Source organism: Xiphias gladius, chromosome 24 (genome assembly GCF_016859285.1).
Source record: "Xiphias gladius isolate SHS-SW01 ecotype Sanya breed wild chromosome 24, ASM1685928v1, whole genome shotgun sequence".
In the NCBI taxonomy this organism is placed as follows: Eukaryota; Metazoa; Chordata; class Actinopteri; order Istiophoriformes; family Xiphiidae; genus Xiphias; species Xiphias gladius.
The window spans coordinates 7,450,605-7,458,759 of NC_053423.1; the positions used below are offsets into that span (position 1 = coordinate 7,450,605).

The following is an 8,155-nucleotide window of genomic DNA, read 5'->3' on the forward strand; positions in this document are numbered from 1 at the left end:
GTGTCTAAAATGTGTGTGTGTGTGTGTGTGACTTTGCACACACACTGAAAAGACAGCCTTGCCGCTGCTGATAATTGCACACTTTTTTTTTTCTACGGTGACCAGTTTTGTATCTTACATGTTCTTGCATAGGCTTATGTGTGTATTAAGACAAATCAAAGCGCTGGCCAAAATGGCAAGCGGAGCAGATCATATGTGTGCCTAATAAGCCTGAAAGCAAAGCCAAATCTCCAAGTGCTTGACATTTGCTGACATTTGTGGTTCCTCCTGCAGAGAGAGGAAGTAATTCAGCTTTACTGGACATACGGGGAGATCTAGAGAATTAAATGGGGCAGGGAGCAATTTAATAATGCCACATGTGTGAGTATGTGTGTGTTTGTGGATATTATATGCCCACTCCTACATCTTTCCAAGTGCAAATGGACACAGAGGCTGAAATCGAGAGCATTTTTTTTGCAGATTTCTAGTGATTATGACTGTATTTTCTCATTAAGACAGGAAAAAGTTGTGACAACCTCTCAAGGTATACTATCCATCTGCATGTGTACCTTACACACACTAGTATACTGTAAGTGTGCCCTTCACGGCCTCCTATAGGCTTTAATGATACCTGATCCTAAACAGACCTGTAGTCTTCTTAATGCATCAGGAAGGACGGAAGGAAGGAGGAAGTTAAGCAGCGTGCAGAGAGCCTACATTACGTCTCAGCTAATGGAGTTTTATGACAGACCATCAACACACACACACACACACACACACACACACACACACACACACACACACACACACACACACACAGCCAACTTATCCTCCTTGATGCAGTAGCTCCTTCATGTGCTGTAGGTTCAAATGACTCCCTTTCAAAGTTGGAATTAGCAGAAGAAACAGTTACATTGAGGAGATGAAACAGTCACTGCAGAGGCTTTTTGACACTGATAGAGCATCTAGACCGGCTGGTGTGTTTAAGGAGTTATGTCATTTGTTGTTTTTTTGTTTTTTGTCTTCAAAGACTGAAACTTCCTTCCAACCATCACAAACACACAGTCTACGTGTGGCTGCAGTGAGGTACAGTTAAAAATAACTTTATGCCCCAGCTGGTGATCTTCACATGTAAACAATAACATCTTTTCTTCCAGAGATGCAAGCTCTGTGTCCTTTAAAGGACAATGGCCTCGTAAGCTGTGCTACCTGCAGTAGTTTGACAGCCTTTTAAAGATGCGCACAGTGAATTTGTATTTCGTGTCACATCTAAAAATGTCAGCGGTCTTATTTCTGCCTATAGAAACGGTATTGAATTGCGTTTAAAAGCGGCTAGACACTCCTTTGCATCCCTGTGCATGAGCTTCTATAGGAGGAGTGGTTGACATTGAGTATAACCATATGCGTTCCGACTGAGAGAGAGTAGTTTCCAAACAAAATAACCAAAGTGCTTACGGTAATGAAAGGGCAGGACGCAGCTCAGGAATCGTGTCCAGGACGCACGCACGATGGAGCAGCACCCGGCGCGCTTCGACTGTCCTCGTCTGGGCCTCCACAGAAACTGCTTCCCCCCAAAAAACTCCGTCCGCTGTTCTGTTGTCTTCACCTTATCCCCCCACCACCACCCCCCACCCCTCCCGAAGTGCTTTCGCTGCACACGTACACACACATAAAGGCACACTCACACTTGCACACGTCCAAACACACGCACACATGCACTGGTCTCTCCCTGCGCTTTCCGACCAGCTGACTTTTACGCTCACACAACGCACACACACACACACACACACACACACACACCCACACACACACAAACACACACACGCAAGCACACGCACTCACTCTCTCTCTCTCTCTCTCTCTCTCTCTCTCTCTCTGAAGGAAACCTCCTCTCTCTGCCCCGCCCTGTTCACAAAGGCACGCTGCAAAAAATGAACTTTTTTTTTTTTTTTTTTTTTACAAGCTGGAGGTCAGTAAACACATCTCATATTTAGCAAAACAACTAATAAAATAATAATTTATCCCTGAGGAGTTATTCACCGTCTTTCTGGGGTCCTTACTTTCATTTAACTGTAAAAGAATTTTCCCTTTTTTTAAAGAGCAAAATAACTGCGAATGTTGACGTTTCTTGCAGTGTGATTAAGACCTGATTTTAACCCTTCAAGTAGAAGGAGGCCTCCACTGTGAGCTAAAGTGATACAGTCATTAGTGTCAAACCATCCATCTGGTGTCCCTCTGCAGGTTTACAGTGAGTACCTACTCTGTAGCCTGCAGCACACTATGTCCTTCATGTCAAACCTAATCACACATTTACACCAACAGACAAAACGCAAAAATTTGAAAGTCCCTGACGACATGTCACAGCAATACCACAGAGGTTAAAAATAACAAAACGTGATAAGATGATTATCTCACTACTGAGTAACATAAACACACATTAAGTACATTTGGAATTATTGAATTCATATATATAGTATACTAGTACAGCACTAACAGATATAGTTATACAGTGTTTATTCAGTTATTGTCCTCTTTGTGTTTAGTGCTAACACGCAAGTTAACATTTGCTACCATTTGTGTTAGCATGCTGAAACCCTAAGCTAAATCCAGCCATCCTAGCAAATGGCTGTAGTCTCTTTAGTCTCGTTAATTGTCAGTGTTGCAGTATTAGCTACGGCCCCACTTATAACCACATGTAAGAGAATATTACAGGGTATTTTTCCTCATATAAGCAGAATAAATATAGCCACATACTGGAGATGTATTTTACTTTGCTGCACATAGCAATGTCATCATATAACGGCTTCTACAATTTGAATTGAGATGTCATCAGTATTTGAAAGCTCCCACTAATACTATGTACACATGCTGGCTCTAAAGCAGTTTCACCTCTTTTACAGGTCATAAATTGTTTGTACTGTTAGATAATCTTTGACCCATCCTCCCCTTTCACCCATCCATCAGCAAGCAGCCATTCACAGACTCTGGTTTCACCCACTCACAGGTTAACTAAACCCTCCTCCTTATCTGCTCTCAGATGTGCAGTATGTGGGCCCATGTTGGGTTTGACAGCAGATAAGGAGGAGGCTTGGAGAAGTGGATCCAGTAAGGGGAAAGGATACGTTAGTTGAACCTAGCTATTTGTATAACAGCAAGACATTCACTCATTTCAAGGTTAGATGTTTATGGACTCCTGAGTTGGCACCTCCTCTGCCACACAAGACAACCCAGGGACAGCCCAGATGGAGCAGAATCTTACTAACTGGTTTGCACTTGTTCCTGGCAGACATCCTCCTGCCTCTGACAGCCAGTATATACACATGTGTAAGCCTGCCAAAAATCAAACTTGAGCCTGCACACTCATGAGCCCAAGGCCACATGTATGTGAGGCCTCATCAGTTTTTCAGAAAAAAAAGTTTGCTCTGTAGATGGGTCAAAGGTATAGGCTATTTCCAGGATCAGTGCTCCACATTGGGCTTTGTTTACAAAACCAACATCAGGAGGTACACTGGAAAAACATACAGAGTATCAAACCAGCTCACCATCACATGGGAGTGCTTATACTCAGTTACAGAACTTGGCAGAACTTCTCTGACATCTGTAGCAATTCTGCAGCATTTGAACTCATTGTATCACTGTATCGGACTGCAATTACACCTCTGATTGAGCTTTTAGAGCAGTGTGTGATGGTCTTTGTAGGGAGGTCTTTGTATTTGCAATAGCCCGGTGTTTACAGCAGCTGGAGCAGAGTGTATCTTCAGTCACAGGAGCGAATGGGAGACAGCAAGATCAGCAAGCTCAACCCAGTCCAGTGAAGTGGAAGGAAATGGTGATGCAAATGCCCTTAAGGTTAAAACAGGGCTTTGAGATCTTAAAACATTTTTGCAGTATATTCCACCGTATTTTAGCGAGAGGATTGCCTGGAACATATTGAACACTTGGAGGAACAGCAAAAAAGTGGATTATGATGTAGAATAAGTTGAAAAATTTCTATGGACATTTTTGATGCATTTGACTTTCAGGTTGCGTATAATGACAGCCCTAGGGCGGTTCATTTCCTGCTGGCTTGCTTGCTTTGTGTCTAAGGTTAGCTAGTCTGGTAGCCATACTCAATGAGTTAGTGCCTGCTGCTCCTCCTTATATTACCTAAAAATTGGTTGGACTGCATTCTCTAAGTAGGAAGTAACAAGAATTTTGTGTAGCTTTATTTATACCAATTTGGCCACTGGTTCAAGTGTTCTTGCCGTCCATGTCTGTTGAACACAAGCAGCCACTGGATGTTTTTCCCATCCACAAAATGGGGAGGTGTATGACATACCGTGGCATTGGTAGGTAATTTTATCATCATCATCATCATCCCCATGAATCAAAGGCAGAAAGCATTTGTAGTGTATTTGACAGTCAAAAGATAAATTTTGGGTGGATTTTGCTCATAATCACACAATGGATTGACCCCTTAGCAGGGAGGGGGTGTATTTTTCACTTTCTTTCATTCAGATGAATAAAGGGTACTTTTTTTATGCTGGTGTGACAACACCAGAGCAAAATTTCCTTAACAACCCTCCTGGATCTCGTGTCCAATCATGGACAAAACTCACCCCTTGTACTTTAATTTAACACATTGTTTACTTAAAATACAAATTTTTTAATGGATTCCAATGTAACTTAAAAAGTGAGACCTTCCCCGACTTTCTTGGTTGCCTATAATAGCCTGTAGACTGATGGTATGTAAAGGACTCAGGTTGAATTTTCTGGAAAAATCCAAAGGATTTGACGTTAATGCTCGCCCCCAGGTGCCTTGCTTCAATTGGCTCTCTTCCACTCCCCCGACAGCGCCAACAGTGTGCAACACTAGCTAACGTTAGCTTAGAAATGGAGTCAGCTAATGACAACAAACAACCTACTCCCAGGACAAAACAAAACGTCTGTTCTTTAGAACCTGTTGCTCTGTAGCTTTTATGTATATTATCTCCAATCTAACGTTAATCATCCCACTCCAATCATCTCTTTATTACTGACCTTAGTTTAGGATTATCGTTGTATCAACCCACTGCCAGACCCATTCAGTACAGTAACATTACTTGACAATACAAAAGGTCTGTGCTATCATGCTGAAAAATTAGCACATTGATTTAGCAAAATTAGAGTTAGCCAATAATGAAGTGTGGCAACACATCTTATATATATTATTCCGTCTAGTTCACTAAGTAAATAAAGCTATGCTAACCTCTCTGTGAAAGCTAGACAAACAGCGATTGATAAAGCTGGCTAACTAAAACAAACATATCATATAAATGCAGTCAATTTATCATGCAATGAGAATGGATAAGTTCAACATCACTATCCTACATTGTGCCAGGTAGCAAACTGAAAATTATATTATGCTTTATAAATCCTATTTCAAAAATTATAACCTAAGTCAAACTATATTCTTGCATAGTTAGACTCTGTATTTGGTCTCTACACTTTGTTTTAGCACTGGTCCAGCGCTGGAGAGTCAAATGTAGTCTATAATCTCAAATATAGTTTATAGTCAAACTATAATAACAGTGTAACTTTAGTTACCTCATCTATCAACATGATGACGGTCAATCACATTCAGTTTTGTATATGGCATGTCACTGTTTTGGCCAATGCGCTGGATGCCCGCTTGCGCCTACCTATGGAGTGTAAGCACAGACTTGAGCATGAGCAACAAAATCCTGACTGCAGTTCACTTAATGGCCAGCAGTGTCATTAACAACAGGAGTTTTCAAAATGTTACATATAGTACCTTAAGTTTTTCACAAGACATAAATGTCTGGAGTTTTATTTTCAATGCACACAATGCATTATATAGCTAAAATGTCATAGATATGATCCCTTCATTCAACATTTTTTGAAGAAGCAATGTTGGCTTGGAAGAAAGGGAAATTATGTAACTTGTAAAATGAAAAAACTTTCACAACAAGGCTCTCAAAATAGATTTTAGGAATATCTGAGGTCTGTATGAATGCTCAGCTTGGAATATGGCTCATGGATTCTAAAGTCAAACCCTGTGTGCTGCTAAAAATTAGAGCTAAAGCTTTTAAGAGATGAGACCCTCCACCAATTCAAAGCACAGTGCCTTCTAGTAAAGCCAACAAACTTTAAAGGCTAAGGTCTACCTTGGTCTGATGACCAGTTAGTCCCACTGCTCCATTTGTTTGCATTCATAGGTAAAGTGCAATTAAGTTATGGAATCAACAACAGAAACAGCCTGATGCTTCCCACTGAAATGGATCAATAACACAAACACATGAACATACACTGTGTTTTGAAAACACAGGAGAAGCATGGCTGTTACATAAAAATACCACTGACCCTTGTTGGGAAATAGTTAGGCATCCCAGATGTGGTGGAATCTGAGTCTCTCAAGGTCTTGGGAGGTCAACTCAGCCACACACAACACATACCACTACTCACACAACCACCATGGGCTAAATTGGCTCCAGTTGTAAATACAATGTACAGTATGCTTACGTGCGATGCATAACAGGCTAAAAAGTAACATCAAAGCACTATCCTGTTTGAGTTTGTGTTGTGATGTGCGAAACAATTAAAATGCCATAAATGGTTTTGAGTCATAAATTCAGTGTGTTGTGACCATTTTGAATCCTCTTTGAGCTCTGCGGAGTAAACAAAACTGAATCTAGCCACATGGAAGTGGGTCACTCTGACATTATGTGTCCGTGCGTGTTTGTGTGTGTGATCTTTTCCAGAGTACAACGTGCATGTTTTTGGCATGTTTAGTAGGTGATTCATTGTATGTGTCTCTGTTTGTGGGTGTGTCTGTGGTTGGGTGGTCTGAGAGCTGGTGTTGACAACCTACTGTTTTTTATTGATGTTCACCCCTGAGCTGGAATGCTACTACTTCTCCAAACATAATATCATACAGAAGTGGGGTCTGGTGAAGAGAGGTGGAATAAGTGGCTCATGGAGCAAAGACCAGCATGAAATAAGGTAGTATGGAGGATTAGTTCTTTTTTAGCCCTCTAGGGATCGTAATAAGGTCTGTCAGTCCACCACTCAGAGTGAAATTTCTCAGCAACTATAGAATGGATTGGCACACATTTTGTAGACATTGATAATCATTAAAGAATGAATCCTAATGACCTTAGTGATCCCCTGACTTTTTTTTCCTAGTGCCAGTTTTGGTGAAATGTCTCCAATATTATTGGACAGATTGTCATGAAATTTTGTACAGACATTGATGTTCCTCTCAGGGTCAAATATAATAACACTGATAATCCTCTGACTTTTTTTTTTTTTTGCTCCAAACTATAAATTATGCCATGAGCTTGCTAGGGGACTCAGCAATAACTCGAGTTCTTTCTATTATTTTCCTCCAGTAGGCCTATTTCTCCTTTTTCCTTTCAACTCTTTAATTTATGAAGTAGATTCGTGAAACTTGAATAATAACCACAAATTTTTATTTAAAACATTTTCAACTCACATGGATGCCTCTTCAAATCAGCTAATGACACCCCAGGCAAATTTGCATGTATTGGCGTCTTCCCATCGATTTTACATACAATCGTGCCACATCTAAAAATTTGCCTCATGTTCTTTCTGAACATACGTTTTGTTTTGTTGATGCATTAATTGTCTCATCATAAAGGCTATTCATAGGTATTTAGCTCTGTATTCGATAGTAATTATATGTCTGTTTCATGTATATAATTTCAACCCATGTATGCTATGCTGAAATACCCATGCAATACTTTTTAAATCTGTGTACACTTGATTATTTTTATCTAGTTATGAAAGTCACAGGTTTGTTTTATCCAAGCTTATATTGTACAGAGAAGAGATATCTGTACTCCGCTAAATTAGCCAAAAATATAAGATTCTGATTTTGATTTGTTCATTGCTTCCAAAAACATAGAGTCCTCTGGACATTACTGCTGTTTTAAAACAATGGTTACATTGGCTGTTTTTATACAGTGTTTTAAAGCACTGTTAATCCCTGAACACCTTGGTAAACATTAAATCTAAATTAGTCACAAAATACTTTTTTTGTCATTTGCCTTGACATAGGATTGGGATATAATTAGGCATCTACATTACAAACTTAAATCTTATTAAGAGCTTGGAACACTGTGTTGGGATTCAGAGATTTTGGTTCTTTTGGTGGTGATAAGCCATGAACTACACA

At 40.1% G+C, this 8,155-nt stretch overlaps 1 protein-coding gene across 1 annotated transcript in view; it reads right to left on the minus strand.

Moving 5' to 3' along the window:
• Positions 1-1,602, minus strand: part of LOC120786129 (growth factor receptor-bound protein 10-like) — a 48,561-nt gene extending 46,959 nt beyond the window's left edge. Inside the window, exon 1 of the mRNA XM_040121297.1 lies at positions 1,435-1,602. The gene's annotated coding sequence lies outside the window, so the exon portion shown is untranslated. The remainder of the gene's footprint in view (positions 1-1,434) is intronic.
• Positions 1,603-8,155: the final 6,553 nt, after the last annotated feature.